Raw genomic sequence first — 26,772 nt, forward strand, 5'->3', positions numbered from 1 at the left:
TTTTTAAATTTCTGGCACAATATTTTACTTATGTTGTGCTACATATCAGGCTGCTCTTTTTAAGGTATAACCTACAGTATTATTGTTACCTATAAAATATTAGGAATCTTAAATTATTTTAGCTGAATTCTTAACTAATATTCCTCACTTTCTTTCCATTGTTTTTGTTTGGAATTATATTTTTCTCATTAAGATTTAAACATGTAAATTCTCTAAATATCCAAAGATAATTCTTTCCTCAGAGTTGTTGGTACACATACACACACACAATTTGTGGTTCATAACATACACCTTTCTTACAAACTTTTATCAGTAGCACATGGTCATAATCTCTTAAAATGAAGTTTACAGCAGTGGGTTAGCACTTGAAGCTTGAAGAGTTTGTTCCCAGTTCTATTATGCATTTTTTTACTTAGAAAATCTCCTAAAATAAACTATTGCTTAAAACACACACACACACACACACACACACACACACACACACACACACACACACACAAATAGCAATGCTGGAAATGAATAATATGTCAACAATTTGAACTACAAAATTCCTTTGCTAGAGCATGGATCAGGTGCATTAAGCCATAGAGTTTTGGAAATATTTTACAATAAAGGTACCAGAAAAATCCCTTCTACCTCCAATTGTGAGGCTAGTTCCAGAAGCTATTGGTAAAATAGTTCACAGCATTTGAGCACACAGCAACTTCTCAATCAATAATACTTGATTGAATAATCAGTTTAATTATCCCCAAAGCATCAGCCTAACCTTTCTCAAATAAATTCAAAAGAAAATATTAGTGCAATATGCAGGGAGCTTAGAATGATTGCCTATTGGGGAAACCTTAAGACAGCATAGAAGAAAAAAATATTTGGAAATTAAATGATGCTCTGATAACCTACAGATAAAAGAAATGAGATAAATTTTAAAAGATTTTTGAACAGAATTAAAATTAAACAGCCTATAAAAATGTGTGGGGTGGAGTTAAAACAATGTTTAGAGGGAAATGTATAACTTCATTTGCTTATATTTGAAACACAAAATGTCTAAAAGTCAATTAAGTAAGTTTCTACCTTAAGAACCTAGAAAATGAAAAGCATACTAACCCCAAAATAAATACAAGGAAATAAATAGCAAATAAACACAAAACAGGCATCAATATATTAGTGAAGTATAAAATAGAAAATAATAGAAAAAATTAGCAAAGCAAAAAAAATTAGGAAAATTTATAAGTCCCTAGTGAAGACAAATCAAGAAAAAAAGATCAAGAAAGGGAAAACACACCCATGCTCGCACATACACACACACACAAACACAAATTACCAATACTCAGAATGAGAGACAAGGTCAATCTATAGAAACAATGTATTTTTTAAAGATTAAGGGGCTATTATAAATAAATATGCCAATAAATATGACAAATTGTATGAAATGGAAAAAAAATCCTTGAAAGACTCAAGTTACCAAAATAGACTTTAAAAAAATTAAAAAACATGAATAACACAATATCTGTAAGGAAATTGAGTTTAAAATTAAAAACCTTCCCACAAAAAAAAAAGCTTCCAGACTACAGAGCAATGCTAGTAAAGGGTATCCAGAACAACTTTGTAAAAGAATAACACTGAAGAACCAATAATGCCCAATTTCAAGACTTCATACGAAGATACAGTAATCCAGACAATGGGATATTGGTCTAAATATAGATAAGTAGATGGATGAAATGGAATAGAGACTTCTGAAACAGACTCATGCTCATATGGTCAACAAAATCTTATATACACTAAGCAGCTTAGTATCATCTATTTTTACCTTATAAGGTAGCTACGCGTTATTAGCATCCCCATTTGCTACAAGAGGAGGTACAGGGAGGTTTATAATCATTTTACGGTTACACAGCTAGCAAATGGCAAGGCCAGGTTTCAAAACCAGGCAGCTTGCCCTAAGAATCTATATTCAGAACCCAGGACACTGTTCTGCTTCTATGATGTTTGTTTCACTATTATTGAGTTACCATTGGTAAACGCTTAGATAATGTGTAATTAACTGTATAAGAGGTAATATAAGTCAAACCTACAGTATTAATATTTAAAACTATGTTTAGGGGAAATGGTAAATATTTGATATTTTAATTATTTATAATATTTAATAACAGTAGTTTATGGGTAGGCATAGAGAAAACTGAGATTTGTTATTTTAAACTGAAAAATGAAATAAAACTGAGCTAAGATTTTAAGCAGTGTTGGATCCAAGGGGTACAGACTGCAGGGGTGGCCCTTCTGGGCTTGGGGAGTATTTTGTTACTGTTATTGTTAGCATGTCAGACATGATGATAATGAGCAGATCAATCAACATCTGCTTGGTTTGACCATTGTTTTTAAAGCCTCCACAGATCCTGCACCTCTCTATTTTCTGTACCCAACACGGACTACACCTGTCATTCCCATTGCTATGTCACTACCCAAAGTTCCCATATTTATAAGTTTAACATTTTATGAAAATTATTTAGGTAGTTTATATGGTTTGATTTTCTGACCATTGGATTTCTTAAAGAAACAAATTCTGGATTTATAAATGTGATTTGAAGCATATACATTGGAAATATTACTTTATAAATGACTTAAAATGTGCTAGATTTATAAACAGAAAGCTGAGATTTATGAGTTGAGCCTGACAGCTTAGAGAATAATGAGAAAAACTTCTTAGGTGGCAACTTTTTCTAAGTGTTTCTCACACATTAACTCATTTATTCCTCACAACCACCCTATTAGTATTTCCAGATGACAGAAGTGGGAACTGAGACTTCAGCTGGGATAATAATGATACCACCTAGGGTGCAGGTGCTAAAGATGAAATGAGCTGTATGGACGTGAGCAAGGATATATCACTGGCCCAAGGTCCCTTCAGTGAGTTGCAGAGCTGAGATGCAAACATGGGTGTCTGCTTGAGTCTAAGCTCTTAAATGTGTGTATGTGTAATCTTAATTAAGTTGAATATTAATTTTTAAAACCAAAATTGCCCCTGAAAACTTCCTCTGATCATAAAAGTCATCCTCAAGGCCAGAAAGTACATTGATATTATTGACCTCCTGAGTACAATATTATTTATCACAGAAAAATAAACTTAAATCAAGGTTTAATAACTTGCCCAAAGTCAGCTCCCTCATAGCTGACAAGGGCAATATTCTTCTCCAGTTTATCTAATTCCAAAGACAACAATTTCAACCATGCTGACAGAAAGTGCCCTCTCCCTGCTGCTTGGTGGTCCACAGACCAGCAGCACCAAGGCCTCACTTGAGAATTTGTAGATGTGCAGAATCTCAGGTCCCTGGAGAAACAGAATATGCATTTTAACAGGCTCTCCAGGCAATTCAAGTGCATGCTAGCAACAAGAAAACTGCTCTCACTGACCTGATTTTCACTTCCCCTGCCCAGCCCTTGAGAACTTCTTGGACCTTTTACATCTCAGTTATGTTGCAATGATATTTTCTGCTCAGCCCAGTGCTAGACAGGGGGAAGACGCGCAATTGGTGAGTATCAGGGAAAAGAGGTAGGTGATAAAGGAGAAAAAAGACTTTAAAGTTTTCTCTGAACGTTTCCACTGGAAATAATCTCACCCTTGTCTACATCACTCTCTTGATATGTATTTAAAGTGTAATCTTGTTATCATTTCAAGGGCCCTCATTCCTCTCCCCATCATCTTGAAGCACATTGTAGATAGTATATCCATTCATAGTGGATACCTGAACTTTGAATCATAATTTGATACATTGAAATGATAAGGAAAAGGAAACGAGAATCTATCTTTTCATGACTTAACATTGGAAGGATCAATATAAACCTCAAACCCATCACCAATCCATTAGTTCCATTCAGTTTGACACAGATACTAACAACGTATTATTTTCCTTTTTTTTTTTTTTTTTTTTTTTTGGCAACACTTTTTAAAACCAAATTAACCATTTTTCTTTAAGAGTTGCCTTTTTATCTACTGATATCTCACCTTATATGAAGACTTTCCCCTCGGGCACCCTTGCATTACATCATGAACCCATTCTCAACTCTTCCTGCTTCTTCTCCTTTTACATTTTACATCTGTCCCTAATTACAATTGATCCTGCCTCCAAAATCTCTTTCCCATTTGCTCCCCACTTTTCAGTCCTACTTCCATGGCCTTAGTTAAAGCCCTAAATATCTATCACCTACCTGTACCACTAATGCACCTTCCTAATTGCTTCTCTGGCTTCTGATTCTGCTCTCTTCAAATAATAAACCATTTCTTTTCAAGGAAACAGATCTGATCATGTCACTTTCCTGAACAACCTCTGTTGTTTCTGTGTTCCTTATGGGACAATTTTCCTACTCTTTCCAAGGCCATTCGGAACCACCTCAGCCTTCAGTCTGGGCCTCTTCTCCCGACCCTCCCCCATCACTCATCTCCAAGAGGCTCACCAACCCTAGATGCCTCCTGGCACCATTATCTGCCTATGATGCTCATCTCTCTCTCCATCTGCCAAATTTTTAACATTTATCACAAGTCCAGCAAAGATATCACTTCTTCTGTAAAGTCTTCTCTAGACACTCCCCCACCACCACCACCAAAATGGTAATCCAAACTGCATCAGCATCTCCTGAAACTTGGAACTATAAATCCTCAGAACCCACTAAAGACCCACTGAGTCCAAACCTCTAGGCCTGGACACAGAAATCTGCAGCATATAAGCCCTCCAGGTAATTAACACTAAAGACTATTCCTGTTAATACCTGAGGGTCTTCTAACTACTTGACAAGGTGTGGTTCACCTGCAGGGAAACTGCCTTATTCATCTTAGCTTCTTCAGTGTCTGAAATATGGAAACACCTACCAACCAAATAGAAAATCAAATAAGAAATAAACAAGTTGGGGGTGGGGGTGTGCTGGGAAGATATTGGTCAAAGAACTCAAGACTTAAGTTGCGATGAATAAGCTCCAGAGATCTATTGTACAGCATGGTGGCTGTAGTTGCTAAGAAAGTAGATCTAAATGTTCTCATCACAAAAAAAAAAAAAAAAAAAAAAAAATGACAAGCATGGAGGGGATGGATGTATTAATTAGCTGGATTGTGATCATTTCAAAAAGTAAACAGCACATGCCTGTAATCCCAGAGACTCGGGAGGCTGAGGAAAGAGGATCGAAAGTTCAAAGCCAGCCTCAGTAAAAGTGAGGTGCTAAATAACTCAGTGAGACCCTGTCTCTAAATAAAATACAAAATAGGGCTGGGGACATGGCTCAGTGGTGGAGTGTGCCTGAGTTCAATTCCTGATATCTGCCCTAAAAAAGTATACATATATCAAAACATCACATTGTACGCTGCAAATATATACAATTGTCAATTATACCTCCATAAAGCTGGATTACTTAAAACTTTTGTTTAAAAATTTTACTTTGATTTTAAATAAATTTAAAATTAATTTATTTTAAGTAAAATTTTTATCTACAAATTTTGTATGAAACAATGTTATGTTCCTAGCTTTTTAACAGTTCTATCTATAATATTAAAATACATATGTATACATATATATTAGTTTTTCCTCCTTTCCAAAATTCTCCAAAGATGTCAACCCTTTCCAGAATTGATTGGTTAGACAACTGATCTTATCACCAAAGAACAGTATGAAAGCATGAAAGCGCCAATCTCCTTCCTTTAACAATGGACCCCTTAAAGCCAGCTTTTAGCTTTGGTGTCACATGGCCTTAGTCCAAGTACCTGAGGTACTGTACAATCATTCATCTGAAATTTCTTCCAGGCTGGTTTAAAGGATAATTTTTACAAGAAAAATCCTGTATTTAATAACAGTTATAAGGATAATTCCATTAAAGTGAAATAAAACAAAAAAGTTAACAGCTAAACTGAATGTGTTTGGATATTGTGTCCATTTTGAGAAATATGCCTAGTACCATAATGGAATTTTTATGTAAATCTAACCTGTATTTATATAAAATTAGAGAAATTTTGTTTCCAATCTGTGGCATAACCAGGGTGTCTGTGTTATATGTTGCAGAATATTAAATACTAAACCAAAGGGTAGGGATTTAATCTGTTTCCCTAGAGGAATATTTGGTACTGTGTAAGCAACAAATCTTTGTTGACTATTGATTTTTTTTTATTTTTACAGACTGCATTTTGATTCATTGTACACAAATGGGGTACAACTTTTCATTTCTATAGTTGTCCACAATGTAGATTCACACCATTCATGTAATCATACATGTACATAGGTAATACTGTCTGTTTCATTCTACTATCTTTCTGTCCCCCACCCCCTCCCACCCCTTCTTCCTCTACACCATCCAAAGTTCCTTCATTTTTTCTTGGTACCAATAACTCCAAGAAACTACATAGAATTAATATGCAGTTTTCACATTCTTTTTATGTAAAGAGAAATTAATGAGTAGCCTCATTTTGAGCTAAAATATGCAAATTCATTTCATGATTTGTTGAAAATTCCTCAGCCTCCTCTCTCTGTCCCTCTGGAGAGTTCAGGATCTCCCATCTTCTAATAGTCCGCTTCCTCAAGGCAGGGGCATAGATGCTGTTGGTTAACTTCCCAACATGCTGGTTGTTAACGGTTAAAACTGAGACCCTTCTTCCTGGAGGGGACCGTGCTGGGAAATCAATAGTTCTTTGTTGATTACTAACTGATTTCACTACCGATCAAAATAAGCAGAATGAGGTACTGCTCCCTTCGGTGGCCACTCCACTCTTCCTGCCCCCATTAATGTATGCCTCAGCCAAGTTGCAGCTGCAGTTCGGAACCGATTCCTGTTTCAGTGTGCTCTGAATATGGCTAGGGTACAAGCACAATGGACAAGAGGGCTTGGTGGTACCCAAATTTTGACTTTCAAATATTACAATTATCTTTGCACTGCCCCCCTCTCCTGTCCACTAGATGGTGCTGCAGATCCGTGTTTGTAACAGTTCACTGGTTGCGGAGAAAGATGAGTGAAAAATACACAGGTGGAATGCTGGGGAATGCTTAGAATTTATGAAAGTTAAACCTTTAAACATTCTGGTCTGTGCATACATTTTGGCAGGCCCTTGAATAAAAGGTCCATCCAAGTGAATGGAAATGTACAACTTGCCCGTTTATTTATTGCACCTGGCAGCCTGGGGCATATGTGATTTCAGGACAAGCACCTCCTGGTATCTCTGTTTAAAATAAGCAGCTGTTTACTCAGTGAATAACAATTAATGTGCTCCCTAAAGGGTAGAATTCATGGCACTGAATACATAAGAGAATGTTTTGTGATCTCCCAAGACACTGCTCAGTGAAATCAACGCATTGTCATATCTCAAGTTCATTAATTGCTCTACCTATCCTAACTCCCAGTAGGAGAATTAAAGTAGGAATTTGACCAATGAGAATTTGTGTTTCAGCAACTGCATTTTCTTCAGGACTGAAGGTCAAATTCATGGAAGAATCCCATTATTCAAGGAAACCTTGGCATTTCTTTTGACTATGAAAGAACTTCCCCTCTGGTTATTTCTACACAAATTCTGCAGCTGGAGGGCGGGGAGAGGTAAGCTGGTGAATGTGGCTCCTTTGGAGAGTGATCAGAAGCTTCTTTTGCAAAAAGGCTAATTCTGTTTTGCTGTTGTGTTCTTTCCCTCTGTGGCACTGAGGACCTCTCTCAGCAATAACATAAATCAAGCAGATTTGGCTTGGAGGCAGCCATCAGCTTCCTGTCCTTGTGACAAAATGGAGTTAACCTCATTTGCAATTGACCACCCTCTTTTCACTGATTTTGAATTGTTTGGTTAACTCACTTTGGGAAGAAGTATCAATAATTCAGCTTTAGCCAGTTGGCATGTCATCCTGACAGATGGAAACAGCGACAGTGCTATCGATTCAGTTACTCCCTCTCAGGGGGCAGTGGAGAAATTCCCCCCCTATCTCCTGTCTATGGGATTAGTGAGAGGAAAGAAAATGGTTCCAACACAGTCACTAAAGCCTGTCCAAGACCTCCTGACTACAGCCAAATATGCAAATTTTCTGGGATGTTTTCACATCAGGGAGAAAAGAGAAATGAAGCAAAAGCAAAAGGGGATTAACAATGCACCTGAGAAGAGAGCTGAGTACCCAAGGGGCAGGCAAGAGGTGACACAGGAAATGACTGAGCCAGGGATCAGCCTCCCTGCTTCTGATGCAGCCCTTTCTGGCCCCCAGCAAGAGTGGAAAGAGTGTGTGTGTGTGTGTGTGTGTGTGTGTGTGTGTGTGTGTGTGTGTGTCTGTGTGTGTAAGAAAGGGAGATTGAAATAGAGAAAAAAGCAAAAAGAGACAAGGAGAGGGATAGAGGAAGACAGAAAGAGATGGTACAATTATGGAGAGTTAAACCATATAGCATGTTTATTGGAGGTTATGGACATTTGGCTTCCCCATTCCCCACGATTGTCAGCTGCTGCCACTAAGCACAGCTCAGGAAAGTGAGGGATTGTCAGAGTGAGACCCAGTCTGGTGAAGCCAGCTTGTTAAAGGCCTTAGTCAAGGGGCATACAATCAAATGCTTGGTCTGTGTCTGTAGCCAAAATGAAGCAATTCTGCTTTGTTCTGTTCTAGCTATCTTTGTGTTCATAGAAATTACCAACTCAATAAAGATGTAGGTCCTACCAGCTAGAAGATCAGCAAGATGGTTGACTAGCTTCTGGTGCTCTTCCCCTCTCACCCCTAATTAATAAAAGAATAAATAAATAAAAGTTGCATTTTCACCAAAATAACTGAAGGAGAGCATCAGAGAACAACAAAGAAGCAGCAGAAGTTCTACAGAGCACAGAAACTCAGAAAAGGTGCATAGAAAAGGAAAGGAAGCATCTTGAACTGCACCCCATCCCTTACGTCAGAGTACCCTTGGAGCCAGAGCACTTCTTCCTGTGGAGAAAGGGTAAGCAAGAAGATACCTGCAATCTTTGTTACTGGAGGTTCTGCAGTTCTCAGAGGCACTGAGTTGAGGGAGTTCTCTGGAGTTCACATACTGAGCTACTCCCTATGCTGTGCCCCACCTTCCATGTCCCATGGCACTACGGTTGTGTGCCATCTAGTGTGCGAGGGGTGATTAGTCAATGCCTCCCTCTATCCCTGAGACTCAGTCACCACTCTACCACACCCACCTGGTAGCACTTCATTGCCCAGCAGAGCTGCTGCTACCTCCTACCTGCTAGAGTCAGACTACCGCAGAGCCATTCCATCCCCCATTTCCCACTCACTGGTACAGTTTCTGGTTAGAGTGAAATCAAGTCTGGGTTCAGGGACCCACATCCTGAACTATCAGAACAATTGTGCCCCTAATACCCAAGACAAGGAACTATCCCATTCCTTGGGGTCCTCACGCCTGCTGGACCCCAAATTAATTGCACCTCCCTGCACCTCAGCCAATATAGCACCCATCCCAAGACATTCCAAGACTCTGCTGACTTGTGTTGCTGTAAATTTCTGGAGCTGAGTAGATGTGGCTCCTCACACCTCAGAGAATTAGAACTTTGATCTCTGATACCTCACCCTCTGTGCCATGTAGTCACAGTGTCCCCTCCCTAGAACTCAGCTAGCCACCCACAATCAAAGCTACAGAGGCAACCTGCCTCTTTGGAAAGTGGAGTCATCATTGCGCAACTCCCCATACCCTGGTGACCAAGGCGCAGTGGCATTTTGCCATTCCTGGGTGCTTGCTGCTGCTTCACCTGGACTCACCATCTGGCCTACTGCCATGTTGCACCATCCAAGGGTCCAGATTCTCCACTGTATGGTACTTCATCCCCCACTGCCTAAGCTGCCACCATTCCAAATTGCAAGGTCCCAAATTGCAAGTGTGCCTGCCCCCCACAGTCAAATTCATAGCTACATCCTATCTCCCTGGGTTCAAGTTGCTGGGGTGTGCCTCAGAGCAACAGACCTTGGCTTAAGAGAACTGGATGCACTGTGCCTTGAAAAGTGAGCCTGTACTTTAAGATCCAGGTGCTAAGGTAGTTTCACGAGACTCTGAGCACAGAAACCTGGCTCCAAAGCCACTTCAAGCACCTGTGCCCTGGATCCCAATGGTGCTGTGGCTGCCTGTGAGTCACATCAGATCCAATACCAACAGTGATCCCCTCAGCTAATATTCCCCACTGGAAGAAAACCAAAAAAGGTGAATCACCAAAGTCCTTACCAAACAACCTGCACAGTCACTGTCACTGACACAAGCTGCAGCCCAGATCAGGATGCACCCATAGTCATCACTGAGGTTGATCACAAATGAAGAAGCTGCACAAGACTGCACTGTGACACACACAGAACCTGATTCACTGCACTCTGTTAAAGCAGAACCTTCAGATCCTTCTGCAGGTAAAAGTCAAACCCTATAAAATGCACTCTGTGATATTTGAAAGAGGTGACTGCAGCACTTGCAGTGCAGTCGACCCAGGGACACAAAGACATGAAAATGCTAGGAACCTGATATCACCAAAGAACCCAATGATTTAGGAACTGACTCTGAAGAAATGGAGATTTAAAATTTGCCTGAAAATGAATTTCAATAATGATATTAAGGAAATTCAGAAAGATACAATAGATTACAAATGGCTAATTTAATGAAATCAAGATAAAAATGCGGAATGAGAAATCCAACAAGTGCTAAATATCACAAACAAGAACCAAACAGAAATCTTGGAACTAAAAAATTCAATCTAGGCAATAAAAAAAAATACAACTGAGAGCTTTGACAGCAGAGTAGTTCAAGAAGGAGAATTTGTGAACTTGAAGATAGGTTTAGTTTGCTTGTTTTCATACTGGGAATTGAACTCAGAGCTTCACACATTTGAGGTAAGTGTTATAAGACTGAGTTACAAATGGTGGAATGAGACAGACATCATTACCCTATCTACATGTATGATTACATGAATGGTATGAATCTACATCGTGTACAACCATAGAAATGAAATTATGTACCCCATTTGTGTACAATGAATTAAAATGCAGTCTGTAAAAAATTAAAAGCTAAATTTTAAAAAGTTAATAAAGGTTTTTTTTTAAAAAAGAAATAAAAACTGAGTCACATCCCAAGGCCCCTTTCTAAAAAATTTTTATCTTGATACAGGTCTTGCTAAGTTGCAAAGCCTCCCCTCAAACTTGTGATCCTCTTGCCTCTGACTCTTGAATAGCTGTGATTACAGGTATGTGCCACCACACCTGTCAAGACAGGTCTTTGAAATAACTCAGTCAGATAGAGAAAATAAATTAAAAAGAGTAAAGACAGCGAACAGAATTATAGACACCAGTAAATGAACAAATAATTGAATTTTGAGAATGCCAGAAAGAGAAGAAACAGATAAAGAGACAGAAAAACTTATTAAATAAAATATTTGCTGGAAATTCCACAGGTCTTGGGAGAGATAATGAATATCCCCAGACTCATGGAGTTGAATAGTCTTCAAATATATTCAACCCAAAAATTACAATTAAAATCAAAACCATCAAAATCAAAGAGAATTTTAAAAAGAGGAAAAGGAAGCATTAGGTCATACATAAGGGAATCTCCATCAGACTATCAGGGATTTTCTCAGAAGAAGCTTGTAGGCCAGAAGAGAATGGAATAATATATACAAAGTGCTAAGACAAAATAGCTGCCAGCCAACAATACTATGCTCAGCAAAGCTGTCTTTCAGAAATAAAAAAGAATTAAAATCTTTCACACACAAACAACAACTGAGGCAATTCTTACCATTAGATCTCCCTTACAAAAATGCTTTAAGGAAGTTCTTCAAGAGGAAACAAAATGATGACATTTACTGTCATGCATACATGTAAAAGCATAAAATTCACTGACAGAAGTAAGTACTTGGTCAAATTCAGATTAATCCAGTACAGTAATAGTGGTGTCCACATCATACATAACTCTAGTATTAAGGCTGAAAGTCAAAGCAGTCAAAAATATCTAAAGCTATAATAAGTTGATAACACACAATAAAAAAGATGTAAGTTGTGACAGAATTTATCAGCTTAAAATAGTAAATTATAAATATAAAATATTTTATGTATGATAGTACCCAAAAAAAAAACCTAGAGTAAATATACAAAATATAAAAAGAAAGCAAAGCCTAGCACAGAAAATTAGCAAATCACAAAGTTAGATAACAAGAGGAAAAAGAAACAAAGGAACTACAAACCATAAAATAGCAAAATGTTAATAGTAAATCCTTACCTATCACTAATAATCTTAAATGTAAATGTATTAAATTTTCAAACTAGAAGATGGAGTACCTAAATTGATTAGAAAACAAGAGATAACTATATACTGCTTGTAAGATAGCCATGTAAACATTAAGAATACATACAGGGTGAAAATGAAAGAATGGAAGAAAATATTCCTTGCAACAAAAAGAGAAATATTTCTTGTAACAAAAAGAGAGCAGGGGTAGCTATACATAGAACTTCAAGTTAAAAAAGAAAAACTGTTACAAGGGACAAAGAAGGCCGTTATTTAGTGATAAAGGGTCAGTTCATTAAGAGGCCATTATTATAAGAAATATATATGCACCTGACATTGAAGCAACTAAAAATAAAGCAAATGTTAATGGGCATGACAAAAGAAACAGATTGCAAGACACTAATGATATGGTCTTTGAATACCACACTTTCCCAACCATGGATAGATTAACCAGACAGAGACTTAATAAGTGAACATTGAACTTAAATTGCACTTGAACTAAATGAACCTAAAAGATATAGAGAGAGAACTTTATGTTCAACAGCATCAGAATAAACTCCTTTTTTCCAGTGCAATATTCTCCAGGATAGAACAACTGTTAGACCACAGAACAAGGCTTTTCTTTTTTCTTTTTCTTTTTTTTCTTATCCTTAAAACAAGCCCTAACAAATAGAAGAGGATTATCTAGTATCTAAGAGGATATCTAGTATCATTTCAGATCACAATGATTCGAAACTAGAAATCACTAACAGGAGAAATGTTGGAATATTCACAAATACTTGGAAATCAACCATGTTCCTGAACAACCAACCAGTGGGTCAAAAAACAAATTGAAAGGGAAATTTTACAATATGTTAGGAAAAATGGCAATGTAAACACAAAATACCAAGACCTATGGAATGTAAGAAAAGCAGTTCTAAGAGAGAATCTTATAGCAATAAATGCCTATATTTTAAAAAAGAAAGAAAGAGAAATGAAAAAGGGAAGAAAGCAAGATCCCAAATAAATAGTTTACCATTAAACCAGGAGTAGTGCCATACATCTATAGTTCAAGTTACTGGGGAGAATGAGAGAGAAGAACCACAATTTAAGGTCAATCTGGGTAATTTAGTGAAACCCTGTCTCAAAATTTAAAAATTGAATAAAGAAAGAAAGAAAAAGGGTTTGGGATTGGGTTATAGATCAGTGAATTAAACCCCAGGGTTTAATTCCTAGTACAAAAAAAAAAAAAAAAAAAAAAAAAAAAAAAAAAAAAAAAGTCTAACATAACATCTCAAGGAACTAAAAAACTATGAAATGAACTAAACCCAAAGTTACAAGGAAGGAAATGATAAAAATAAGAGCAGGTATAAATCATATAAAGAATGGAAAAACTATAGAAAAAAATCAATAAAACCAAAAGTTGGTTTTAAAAATTGACAAAAGCAGCTAACCTAAGAAAGAATTTTCAAGTACAATAAAAAATGAAAGTGAAGAAATTACAAAAGAAGTCAGGTATGGTGGCACCCACCTGTAAGTCTAGAACCTCAGGAGTCTAAGGCAGGAGGATAACAAGTTCAAAGTTAGACTCAGCAACTTAATGAGGCCCTACACAACTTAGCAAGACCCTAACTCAAATAAAACATAAAAAGAGCTGGAGATGTGGTTCAGTGGTTAAGTGCTCAAGTTCAATTGCCAGTATCAAAAAGAAAAAGAAAAGAAATTTTAAAAGAGGCCACAAAAACAGAAGGGATCAAGAGGGACTAGTATGAAAAATCATATTCCAACAAATGGGATAACCTAGAGAAAATGGATGAATGTCTAGAAAACCACAACCTACCAGTACTGAACCAAGAAAAAAAAAAATAGAAAGTATAAAGAAAATAACAATAAGAATGAAGAATTAACCAAAAATTTCTTGACAAAGAAAAGCACAGAGCCAGATGACTTCACAACTGAATTCTGCTAAAGAATTAATATCAATATTTCTTAAAATTTTCCAAAAAATTAATCTATAGGGGATACTTCCAAACATAATTTTATGAGACCAACATCATCTTCACACCAGAGTCATGTAAAAATATCTCAAGAACAGTCCAATTTCTCTGAACATTGATGTGAAAATCCTCAATAAAATATTAGTGAACCAAATCCAACAACACAGTGAAAAGATTATACATAACCAAGTGAGATTTATCTCTGGCATGCAAAGCAGGTTTAATATATGCAAATCAATCAATGTGATACATCATGTTAATAGAATGAAAGATAAAATACCACATGATAATCTGAATTGATGCAGAAGAAGCATTGGACAATATCAATTCAATATCCTTACTTGATAAAAACAACACTCTAGGTACAGAAGGAAATTTCTTCAACATAGCAAAAGCAACTTATGAATCCATAACTAGCATAATAATTAATGGAGAAAAACTGAAGGTATTTCCACCAGGATTTTATACAAAGCAAGAATGCCCATTTCCATCACTCCATTCAACATAGTGCTAAAAATACTAGAAAGAGTAATCAGACAAGAAAAAGAAATAAAAGATGCCCAAATCAGAAAGGAAGAAGTAAAAGTATCTCTATTTATAGATTACATGATTTTGTATGTAAAAACACCAAATGATTACACACACACACACACACACAAACTGTTAGAACCAATAAGTGAATTTAGTAAAACTGCAGGTAAAAACTCAACATACAAAATAGGTAGCATTTTTATATAGATAGAAACAAAGTGATGTTTCCCATTTGTGTACAATAAATCAAAATGCAGTTTGTAAAAAATTGAAAAACAAATAATTTTTAAAAAATCTTAATGATAAAAAAAGTAGCATTTTTATATACAAATACTGACCTAATGGGAAAAGATATCAATGGCTTAGGTTATGGCTCAGTAATAGAGCAATTGCCTACAAGGCCCTGGTTTTAGTCCTCAGTACTGAAAAGAGATAAAATTAAAATAAAAATAACCTCTTGAAAAGGAAATCAGGAAAATAATCCCACTTATGATAGCATGAAAAATACTGAGGAATATATTTCACTGAAAAGGTAAAAGATCTGTATGCTGAAAACTATGAAACACTGATGAAACAAATTGATGAAATCAGTTGACAAAAAACAAATAAAGGGAAAGAGTCCATGCTCCTGTATCAGAAGAAATGATATTAAGATGTCTATAATACTCAAAAAAATATATAGATTCACCACAATCCTTATCAAAATCCCAATGACATTTATCACATAAATGGGAAAAAAACAATCCCAAAATTCATATGGAACCACAAAAGACCCCAAGAAAGAAAAACAAAGTTCGGGCATCACATTTCCTTATTTTATATTATATTATAAAAGTAGAGTAATCAAAACAGTGTGGTACTGTCATAAAAACAGACACACAGATAAATGAAACAGAATTGAAAGCCCTGAGATAAATCCAAACATAAAAGGTCAACTAATTTTTGACAAGGGCACCAAAAGGACATGATGGGGAAAAGGAGAGTCTCTCCAAAATGTGTCAGTGGGAAAACTGGATTTCCACAAAAGAAAGAAAATGGACCCTTACTTACCAGACACAAAACAATAAACTCAATATGGATAAAAGAATGAAAAATAAGACTGGAAACTTCAGAACTCCTGGAATAGACCATAGAGAGAGAGCCCCTGGGCAATGAATGGACTTAGCAATGATTTTATAGATGGTACAACAAATGCTCAGGCCACAAAAGCAACATTAAATGAGTCAGACTGCATCACAGAAAACATTTCTGCACAGTGACGTCTCACCGCATGTCCAGCATGGGCGAGGGAAAGGGTTTCTGTTGGAGGGATGAGCCAGCTGTAAAGTAATCACTAAGAAATTTATTTAATAGAAAAAAACACAGGAAACAATTATCTTTTGAATCAGGGGGAATGACAGATTGAGCCATGCTAAGGATCCGACTCTAACAAAGATGGAAGAGCCCACCTTTTCTTTATTTATAGCTGTACAGGTAAAAGAGGTATCAGGAGGAGCTTCTTCCATGAGAAACAGGATGGGGTGGAGTTAAGGAAGTCATCATGCACTAGCAGGTCACGTGGCACACCTAGGACATGCAAATTCCTGCGGTAAGCCACTGCGTGGAAACCACATACTTTAGGCCATCTGAAACAATCTCTCATGACTGTCAGTTCCTGAGAGTCAGATTTCCGTGTCTGATGGCTCCATCAAGCCTGGTTTTATTTGCTAATCATGGATGGCCCCCACAGTGAAGGAAACAATCCACAAAATGAAACAGTAGCCAGTGGGTTGAGAAAAAAATCTTCAAACCAAATATCTGATAAAGGATCAATATAAAACATTTATAAAGAACTCAGACATAAAAAGAGTGGGAAACAACCCCAATAAAACAGGGCTGAAGGCCTGAATAGACATTTTTCCAAAAATGACTTGGAAATGACCAACAGGGATGTGAGAGATACACAGCATCATTCCTCAGCAGAGAAATGCAAATCAAAACCACTGTGATATTTTTGTTACTCTAGCCCTGTAGCATAATTTAAAGTCTGGTATTGTGATGCTTCCTGCTTCACTTTTCTCACTAAGGATTGCCTTGGCTCTCCTGGGCCTCTTATTTTTCCAAATGAATTTCATGATGGCTTTTTCTATTTCTATCCACCCTGCACAAAAATCAACTCAAAGTAGATCAAGGACTAGGCATTAGACCAGAGATCCTGTGCCTACTAGTGTTAGGGTCCCACTCCGACTAATCCCCGGAGAGTCAAAGTGAACACACGGTAATGCAAATCACACAACAAGGTTTTATTAAAGCAAGCTTGAGCCTGGACCGCAACCAGCCCCTCAGACCAATACAATGGCTGGGGGGAGGGAGTGGCCCTGAGGGGCGAGAAAGCCCTCTATTTAAGAGATTTCCAAGCATTCACACACAAAGACCTGTACGTTATTGGTTAACATTTGAACAGCTAAACATTAGTCCTCCTCTGGTTGGGTCCTGCCAATTTATTTGATTCTCATTGGGTCCCACCAGAACTGAATGGTCCTAGAAGAAGAAGGGAGGAGGGAAGGGGTGAACTATGCAGGAGATGGGTCAGGGTTAGGACCCCCTGTCCTTGATAGATAGGTTTCTAGGCAACTGCACATTCCTCAGACAAATATCTCTTAACAACCTCGGTAAGCAGGGGGGCCCAGCAGTCCTGTTTGTGCTGTACTGGCTCTTGAGGGTGCAGTTGCAACTGCCTGCATCCTGGTGATTAAGACAGTTAGCTGCACAGATATCACCCTGTTCTCAACACTAGAAGAAAAGTTGGCCCAACTCTTCATCATGTCAGCTTAGGAACCAACTTCCTCAACAAGATTCCTAAAGCCAAAGAAGTAAAATCGAGAATCAATAAATGGGATTGTATAAAACTAAAAATCCTCTTCAGAAAACTTGGAATGGAACCCATTTGACTCAGTTATCCCAGTTATCTCAATCCTCAGCATGTATATACCCAAAGGACTTAAAATCAGCATACTATAGTGACTCAGCCACTTCAATGTTTATAGCCCAATTCATAATAACCAAGCTATAGAACCAATCTAGATGCCCTTCAACAGATGTTTATATATATATATATATATATATATATATATATATATATATATATAAAATGAAATAGCACTCAGCCATAAATAAGAATGAAATGATGGCATTTGCAGGTAAATGGATGGAACTGGAGAATATCAGACTAAGAGAAATAAGCCAATCCCAATAAAACAAAGACTCTATGTTCTCTATGATAGGTGGATGCTGACACAGAATAAGGGGTAGGGGATTAGACAAAGGGGAAGGAAGAGAAGGGGGTGGGAATGGGAATAGGAAAGACAATAGAATGACTCAGACATAACTTCCCTATGTTCATATATGAATATACGACCAGTGAAACTCCACATCACGTACAGCCACAAGAATGCGATCCTAATTAGAATAAGTATACTCCATGTATGTATAACATGTCAAAATACACTCTACTGTCATATGTGTCTAAAAAAGAACAAATTTTTAAAAACTCACTATGAGGCACAACCTCACACCTGTTAAGATGGTTATTATCAAAAAGTCAAAAGACAACTAATGTTGGCAAAGACTATAAAGGGAGCCATTTTTTCTTTTGACTTTTTTATTTTAAGACAAGGTCTCACTAAGTTGCTAAGGATGGCCTTGAACTTGCAATCTCCTGCCTCAAACTCCCAAATTACTGAAGCTATGGGGGACACAACTGCACCTGATTAAAAGGTCTTGTTACACACTGTCATTGGGCATGGAAACTGGGATAGCTATTATGGAAAACAGTACAAATATTTCTAAAAAATTAAAAAACACAACTACCATATGAACCAGCTCTCCCTCTTCTGACATATCCCCAAAAGAAATAAAATTGCCACCTCATAAGTATAAGTGCAATTGCATGTTCATTGCAGCACTGTTCACAATAACCAAGATAGGGATACAACTCAAATGTCCATCAGTGGACAAATGAATAAAGAAACTGTGGAACATATATGTGATTGAATATTATTCTGCAAAAGAATGAGATCTTGGCGTTTCAAGATGGCGGACTAGAGGGTGGCTGCATTTCATGTTGCTCCAGGACTCGGGATTCAAAAGAGGAGATATTGAGAGACTTGGGACCAACTCAAAGCAGCTGGGTGAGTCTCTCCCGTTGGGGAGGCATCCCGGATGGGGCGGTAGTCCTGGAACGCAGGGAACTTTGTGAAGTAGAGCTGCCAGCAAGACGCCCCTCCCCCACTGGAGAGTGAACTTGGACAACTGGGAGCATCGTAGAGGAGGCCGCTAGCACAGCGCTGGGACTCAGAGCAACCACTGGGGCTCCGGTGGCTGCCCAGGGGAGGAGCGGCGAGGAGAGCTGTGTGGACTCAGAACACCGGGGCCTGCCCTGAGGAGGAGGAGGAGGAGCACGGCCGCTTGGATTCAGAGTGACTACACCAGAGCTACAGGCAGTTGCCAGAGGAGGGGCTGCGCAGCGAGCTGTTTGGACTTAGAGTGACTGCTTCTGAACACCGGGGCCTGCCCTGAGGAGGAGGAGGAGGAGGAGCACGGCCGCTTGAATTCGGAGTGACTGCACCAGAGCTACAGAGCAACTGCCTAGTTGCCAGAGGAGGGGCTGCGTGGCGAGCTGTTTGGACTCAGACCACTTCTGAACACCAGGGCCTGCCCGGAGGAGTAGGAGGAGGAGGAGGAGGAACTCGGCGGGTCGTTTGGACTCGCAGTGACTGCATTAGAGCTCCAGGTGGCTGCTCAGAGGAGGAGGCGATTGGTGAGTTGTTTGGACTTAAAGTGACCACTCCTGAACACAGGGGGGCTGCCTGGAGGAGGAGCGCGGTGGGTCGCTTGGCCTCCAGCGTCCGCACCAGAGCTCTGGGCGACTGCCCAGAGGAGGTGTGCAGCGGGTCACGTGCATTCAGAGCCACTCAGAGCGACCGCTCCTGAACACCCGGGGGGTTACCTGGAGGAGGAGGAGGAACGGGGCGGGTCACTTCGTCTCGGAGTGATTGCCCAGGGCTACGGGTGGTTGGTGGGAGGAGGAGGCATGCAGTGAGTTGCTTGGACTTCTAGTGACCGCACCGGAAAACTGGGCAGCTGTCTGGAGGAAGAGGTGTGCGGCAGGTCTCTGGGACTCAGAGCGATTGTACGGGGCCCCAGGTGGCTGCTCAGAGGAGGGGCCGCATAGCCAGGCGATTAGGTGCAGAGCAGGGTCCCAGGATCTAGGAGGCTTCTTGGTGGAAGAGCCGCACAGACACACGCTTAGGGGCAGAGCAAAGGTTCCAGGACTGCGGGCAGATTCTCTGAGGAGGGGCAGCCTAAGGAGACTCGTCTGCGAAGGGTGAGGCTCCCAGGCCCAGGAGGTAGGGCCAGGCCCCTGGGAACTTACAGAGGAAGGCAGCCCAGCCCAGGAGGTAGCTGTAAATTGAGGGGAAACCTCTAGGAGGGGGAACTGACCAGCGAGACCTCCCCACCGGGGGAGTCTTCCCTGCCACGTGAGGTTTCCCCACAAGGACGGTAAAACCAGAGACTCAAGCCCAAACAGGCCTTGCCTCAGCCCGCAGCCTAGTTCCCCTTTGGATGACCATTGGTTAACAAGTGGAGGCACCTCTACCCACTAGCAGGGATTATACCCCACCTGAAGGCCACCAGTCCTAGAGAGGCAGATTCCTTGTGGAGCACCGCATTATCAACTTCCTCCAAGACTTCAGCCAACTGAAGGCTAAGAGGGGATATATATATAGAAATCTTCAGTGACATTGTAAGTCAGTAGAGAAAATCTGCAATATCTCAGCGATCCACTGATACCTGAACAATATGAGAAAACAAGGAAAGAAAATGCCACAAACAAATCTAGATGTTACATCAATAAAACCCAGTGACAGCATGGCAGAAGAAATGACAGAAAAGGAGTTCAGAATGTACATAATTAAAATGATCAGGGAAGCAAACGATGAGATGAAAGAGCAAATGCACGCACTGAATGATGAGATGAAAGAGCAAATGCAGGCATTGAATGATCGCACCAATCGACAGTTAAAAGAGCAAATACAGGAAGCAAAAGATCATTTCAATAAAGAGTTAGAGATATTGAAAAAAAACCAAACAGAAATCCTTGACATGAAGGAAACAATAACCAAATTAAGAACTCCATAGAAAGCATATCCAGTAGGATAGAACACCTGGAAGACAGAACCTCAGACATTGAAGACAAAATATTTAACCTTGAAACAAGTTGAACAAACAGAGAAGATGGTAAGAAATCATGAACAGAATCTACAAGAACTATGCGATATCATGAAAAGGCCAAATTTAAGAATTATTGGGATTGAGGAAAGCCTAGAGAAACAAACCAAAGGAATGAACAATCTATTCAATGAAATAATATCAGAAAATTTCCCAAATCTGAAGAATGAAATAGAAAATCAAGTTCAAGAGGCTTATAGGACTCCAAATACACAAAATTACAACAGACCCACACCAAGGCACATTATAATGAAAATACCTAACATACAAAATAAAGACAGAATTTTAAAGGCTGTGAGAGAAAAGAACCAAATTATATTCAGGGGAAAACCAATACGGATATCAGCAGATTTTTCAATCCAGACCCAAAAGGCTAGAAGGGCCTGGAACAACATTCACCAAGCCCTGAAAGAAAATGGATGTCAACCAAGAATCTTATACCCAGCAAAACTTACCTTCAAATTTGACGATGAAATAAAATCCTTCCATGATAAACAAAAGCTAAAAGAATTTACAAAAAGAAAGCCAGCATTATAGAACATTCTCAGCAAAATATTCCATGAGGAAGAGATGAAAAACAAAGAAGCAAATCTGCAAAGGGAGGAATTATCCTAAAGGAATTATCAAATAAAGGAGGAACCAAGTCATGTCAAATAAATAAATAAATAAAATTTAAAAATGAACCAAATGACCAGGAAACCAAATCATATCTCAATAATAACCCTGAATGTTAATGGCCTGAATTCATCAATCAAAAGACATAAACTGGCAGATTGGATTAAAAAGAAAGATCCAACAATATGTTGCCTACAAGAGACTCACCTCATAGAAAAAGATACTCATAGACTAAAGGTGAAAGGATGGGGAAAAACATACCATGCACATGAACTCAGCAAAAAAGCTGGAGTATCCATCCTCATTTCAGATAATGTGGACTTCAAGCCAAAGTTAGTCAGAAGGGATAAAGAAGGTCATTTCATACTGCTTAAGGGAAGCATAAATCAGCAAGATATAACAATCATAAACATCTATGCCCCAAACAGTGGCTCATCCATGTATATCAAACAAATCCTTCTCAATTTCAGAAACCAAATAGACCATAACACAATAATACTAGGTGATTTTAACACGCCGCTCTCACCACTGGACAGATCTTCCAGACAAAAATTGAACAAAGAAACCATAGATCTCAATAACACAATCAATAATTTAGACTTAACGGACATTTATAGATATACCATCCAACCAAGAGCGAATACACTTTCTTCTCAGCAGCACATGGATCCTTCTCTAAAATAGATCATATATTATGCCACAAAACTAATGTTAGCAAATACAAGAAGATAGAGACACTACCATGTATTCTATCAGATCATAATGGATTGAAGTTAGACATAAATGAAAGAGTAAACCCAGAAACTATTCCAACATCTGGAGATTAAACAATTTGCTATATATGATGAATGGATAACAGAAGATATTAGGAAGGAAATTAAAAAATTCTTAGAGGTAATGAGAACAAAGAAACATCATATCAAAATCTCTGGGACACTATGAAAGCAGTACTTAGAGGGAAATTTATTTCATGGAGTGCATTTAATAAAAGAAGTAAAAACTCAACAAATAAACGTCCTAACACTACAGCTCAAAGCCTAGAAAAAAGAAGAACAGACCAGCACCAAAAGTAGTAGAAGACAGGGAAATAGTTAAACTCAGAGCTGAATCAATGAAATTGAAACAAAAGAAACAATACAAAAATTGACATAATAAATAGTTGGTTCTTCGAAAAAATAAACAAAATTGATAAACCTTTAGCCACACTAACAAAGAGAAGACGAGAGAAACCCAAATCACTAAAATTCGGAATGAACAAGGAAATATCACAACAGACAGGATTGAAATACAAAACATAATTAGAAGCTATTTTGAAAATCTATACTCCAACAAAATAGAAAATTTTGAAGGCATCAACAGGTTTCTAGAGACATATGAATTGCCTAAACTGAACGAAGAGGACATACACAATTTAAATAGACCAATTTCAAGTACTGAAATAGAAGAAGTCATCGACAGCCTACCAACAAAGAAAAGTCCGGGACCAGATGGGTTCTCAGCCAAGTTCTACAAAACCTTTAAAGACGAGCTCATTCCAATACTTCTCAAAATATTTCATAAAATAGAAGAGGAGGGAACCCTCCTAAACTCATTCTATGAAGCCAATATCATACTGATACCTAAACCAGACAGAGACTCATCAAGGAAAGAAAATTTCAGACCAATATCCTTAATGAACATCGACGCAAAAATTCTCAACAAAATTTTAGCAAATTGCATACAAAAACATATTAAAAAGATAGTGCACCATGATCAAGTGGGTTTCATCCCAGGGATGCAAGGTTGGTTCAACATCAGGAAGTCAATAAATGTAATTCACCATATCAGTAGACTTAAAGTCAAGAATCACATGATTATTTCAATAGATGCAAAAAAAGCATTTGATAATATACAGCACTCCTTCATGCTCAAAACACTAGAAAAAATAGGGATAGTGGGAAATTCCTTACATTGTAAAGGCCATTTATGCTAAGCCCATGGCTAATATCATTCTAATGTGAAAAACTGAAAGCATTCCCCCTAAAAACTGGAACAAGGCAGGGATGCCCTCTTTCACCACTTCTATTCAACATCATTCTTGAGACTCTAGCCAGAGCAATTAGACAAACCAAAGAATATAAAGGGATACGAATTGGAAAGAAGAACTCAAACTATCCCTGTTCGCTGATGACATGATTATTATATTAGAGGGAACCTGGAAATTCCGCCAGAATCATCTATAGAACTCATAAGTGAATTCAGTAAAGGTAGCAGGTTACAAGATCAATGCTCATAAATCCAACGCATTTTATACATAAGTGATGAATCTTCAGAAAGAGAAATTAGGAAAACTACCCCATTCACAATAGCTTTCAAAAAAATAAAATACTTGGGAATCAATCTCACAAAAGAGGTGAAAGACCTCTACAATGAGAACTGCAGAACACTAAAGAAAGAAATTAAAGAACACCTTAGAAGATGGAAAGATCTTCCATGTTCTAGGATAGGAAGAATTAATATTGTCAAAATGGCCGTACTACCTAAAGTGCTATACCAAATTCAATGCAATTCCAATTAAAATTCCAATGACGTACCTTACAGAAATAGAGCAAGCAATTATGAAATTCATCTGGAAGAATAAGAAACCAAGAATAGCTAAAGCAATCCTTAGCAGGAAGAGTGAAACAGGGGGGTATTGCAATACCAAATCTTCAACTCTACTACAAAGCAATAAGCAATAGTAACAACAACGTCATGGTATTGGTACCAAAGTAGAGAGGTAGATCAATGGTACAGAATAGAGGACACGGACACACACCCAAATAAATACAATTTTCTCATACTAGACAAAAGTGCCAAAAATATGCAATGGAGAAAAGATAGCCTCTTCAACAAATGGTGCTGGGAGAAATTGGAAATCCATATGCAACAGAATGAAACTAAACCCATATCTCTCACCATGCACGAAACTAAACTCAAAATGGATTAAGGACCTCAGAATCAGACCAAAGACCCTGCATCTTATAGAAGAAAAAGTAGGTCCAGATCTTCAACATGTCGGCTTAGGACCAGACTTCCTTAACAGGACTCCCATAGCACAAGAAATAAAAGCTAGAATCAACCACTGGGATAGATTCAAACTAAAAAGCTTTCTCTCAGCAAAGGAAACTATCAGCAATGCGAAGAAAGAGCCTACAGAGTGGGAGAATATCTTTGCCAATCATACTTCAGATAGAGCACTAATCTCCAGAATCTTAAAAGAACTCAAAAACTCTACTCCAAGAATACAAATAATCCAGTCGACAAATGGGCTAAGGAAATGAATAGACACTTCACAGAAGAAGATCTACAAGCAATCAACAAACATATGGAAAAATGTCAACATCTCTAGTAATAAGAGAAATGCAATCAAAACCACCCTAAGATTTCATCTCACCCCAATTAGAATGGCGATTATCAGAACACTAGCAACAACAGGTGTTGGCGAGGATGTGGGGAGAATGGTACACCTCATACATTGCTGGTGGGGCTGCAAATAGTGCAGCCCACTCTGGAAAGCAGTGTGGAGATTCCTTAGAAACTTGGAAATGATACCACCATTTTGACCCAGCTATCCCACTCCTTGGCCTATACCCAAGGACTTAAAATCAGCATACTACAGAGATACAGCCACATCAATGTTCATAGCTGCTCATTCACAATAGCCAGACTGTGGAACCAACCTAGATGTCCTTCAATTGATGAATGGATAAAGAAACGTGGGTATATATATATACAATGGAATATTACTCAGCCATAAAGAATGTAAAAATTATGGCATTTGCAGGCAAATGGATGAAATTGGAGAATATCATGCTAAGTGAGATAAGCCAATCTCAAAAAGCCAAAGGAAGAATGATATGGCTAATAAGTGGATGATGACACATAATGGGGGGAGGGAAGGGTTAGTGTTAGGGTTTAGAGTTAGGGTTAGGGAGGGGGGGCAAGTATGGAGGAAGGAAGGACTGTATAGAGGGAAAGAGGGGTGGGAGGGGCGGGGGGAAGGGAAACAAATAACAGAATGAATCAACGACATTACTCTATGTAAATTTATGATTACACAAATGGTATGCCTTTACGCCATGTACAAACAGAGAAACAACATGTATCCCATTTGTTTACAACAAAATAAATAATAAATAAATAAATAAATAAAAGAACATAACAGAAAAAAAAAAGAATGAGATCTTGCCATTTGCCACAACATGAGACTGAATGACATTATGCTAAGTGAAATAAAACAGACACAAAATAATAGTATTTGCATGATCTCACACATGGAATCGAGGGGTAATTTTAGATATATAGAGAGAATAAACAAGCAGTTACCATGAACAAAGGAGGGCTCAGGAAATGGAAAGATGTAGATCAGAGAATACAAAGTAGCAGACAGGAGGATGAAGGAAGTCTAGAGACCAAGTGTAAAACATGAGGACTGCAAGTAAGAAAATTGAACTGTAAATGGAATTCATGCTAAAAGAGTAGAATTTTAGCTATTCTTACCACAAAATTTAAAAAGAGGTAACTTACATGATGGTGATAGATATATTCACTTCCTTCACTATAGTAATCATTTTTCTATCTATATTGATCCCATAACATCATATTGAATACCTTAAATGTATTTAAAAAATATTTTGATCATACCTATTTTTTCTATGTCTCATTTTCCAAAATTCAAAAATGATAAAACAGATGAAGGAAGGAAGATATTGCTATAAGAAAGCTATTGTGTGAGCTAGGTTTTTATCCTTTCTGGACACCTGGAAACCCTTTCCTTTGGTTGGTAATTGGGTACTCTGTCAGTATCCCTCTGAACTCATGTTCCTCCAGGCACCTTAATTCCAGAAGCACAGCTCCATTTCTGTCACCCTGTGAGGCTATCCTCTAGCATCTGTCAATGAGCTGTGCTGCTGAGTTGGTCAAACCTTGAGGCTGAGTGTCTTTCCATGGCCCCTCTGCCACCTGTGCCACCCAATCTGTCCCTCTCTTCTTCACAGCTGTTTGGGTGATATCTCAGCTCATGCCCAGGCACTCCATACTGATTTGGGCGCAACAAATTTAAGTTCATTGTTTAATGCCCTTTTCCTCAGTGAGAGTTCGTGGGATTTTACAGATGACACCGATGAAATTGCTAAGATACTTTTTAAAA

The sequence above is a fragment of the Sciurus vulgaris genome, assembly GCF_902686455.1.
Source record: "Sciurus vulgaris genome assembly, chromosome: 7".
Lineage (NCBI taxonomy): Eukaryota > Metazoa > Chordata > Mammalia > Rodentia > Sciuridae > Sciurus > Sciurus vulgaris.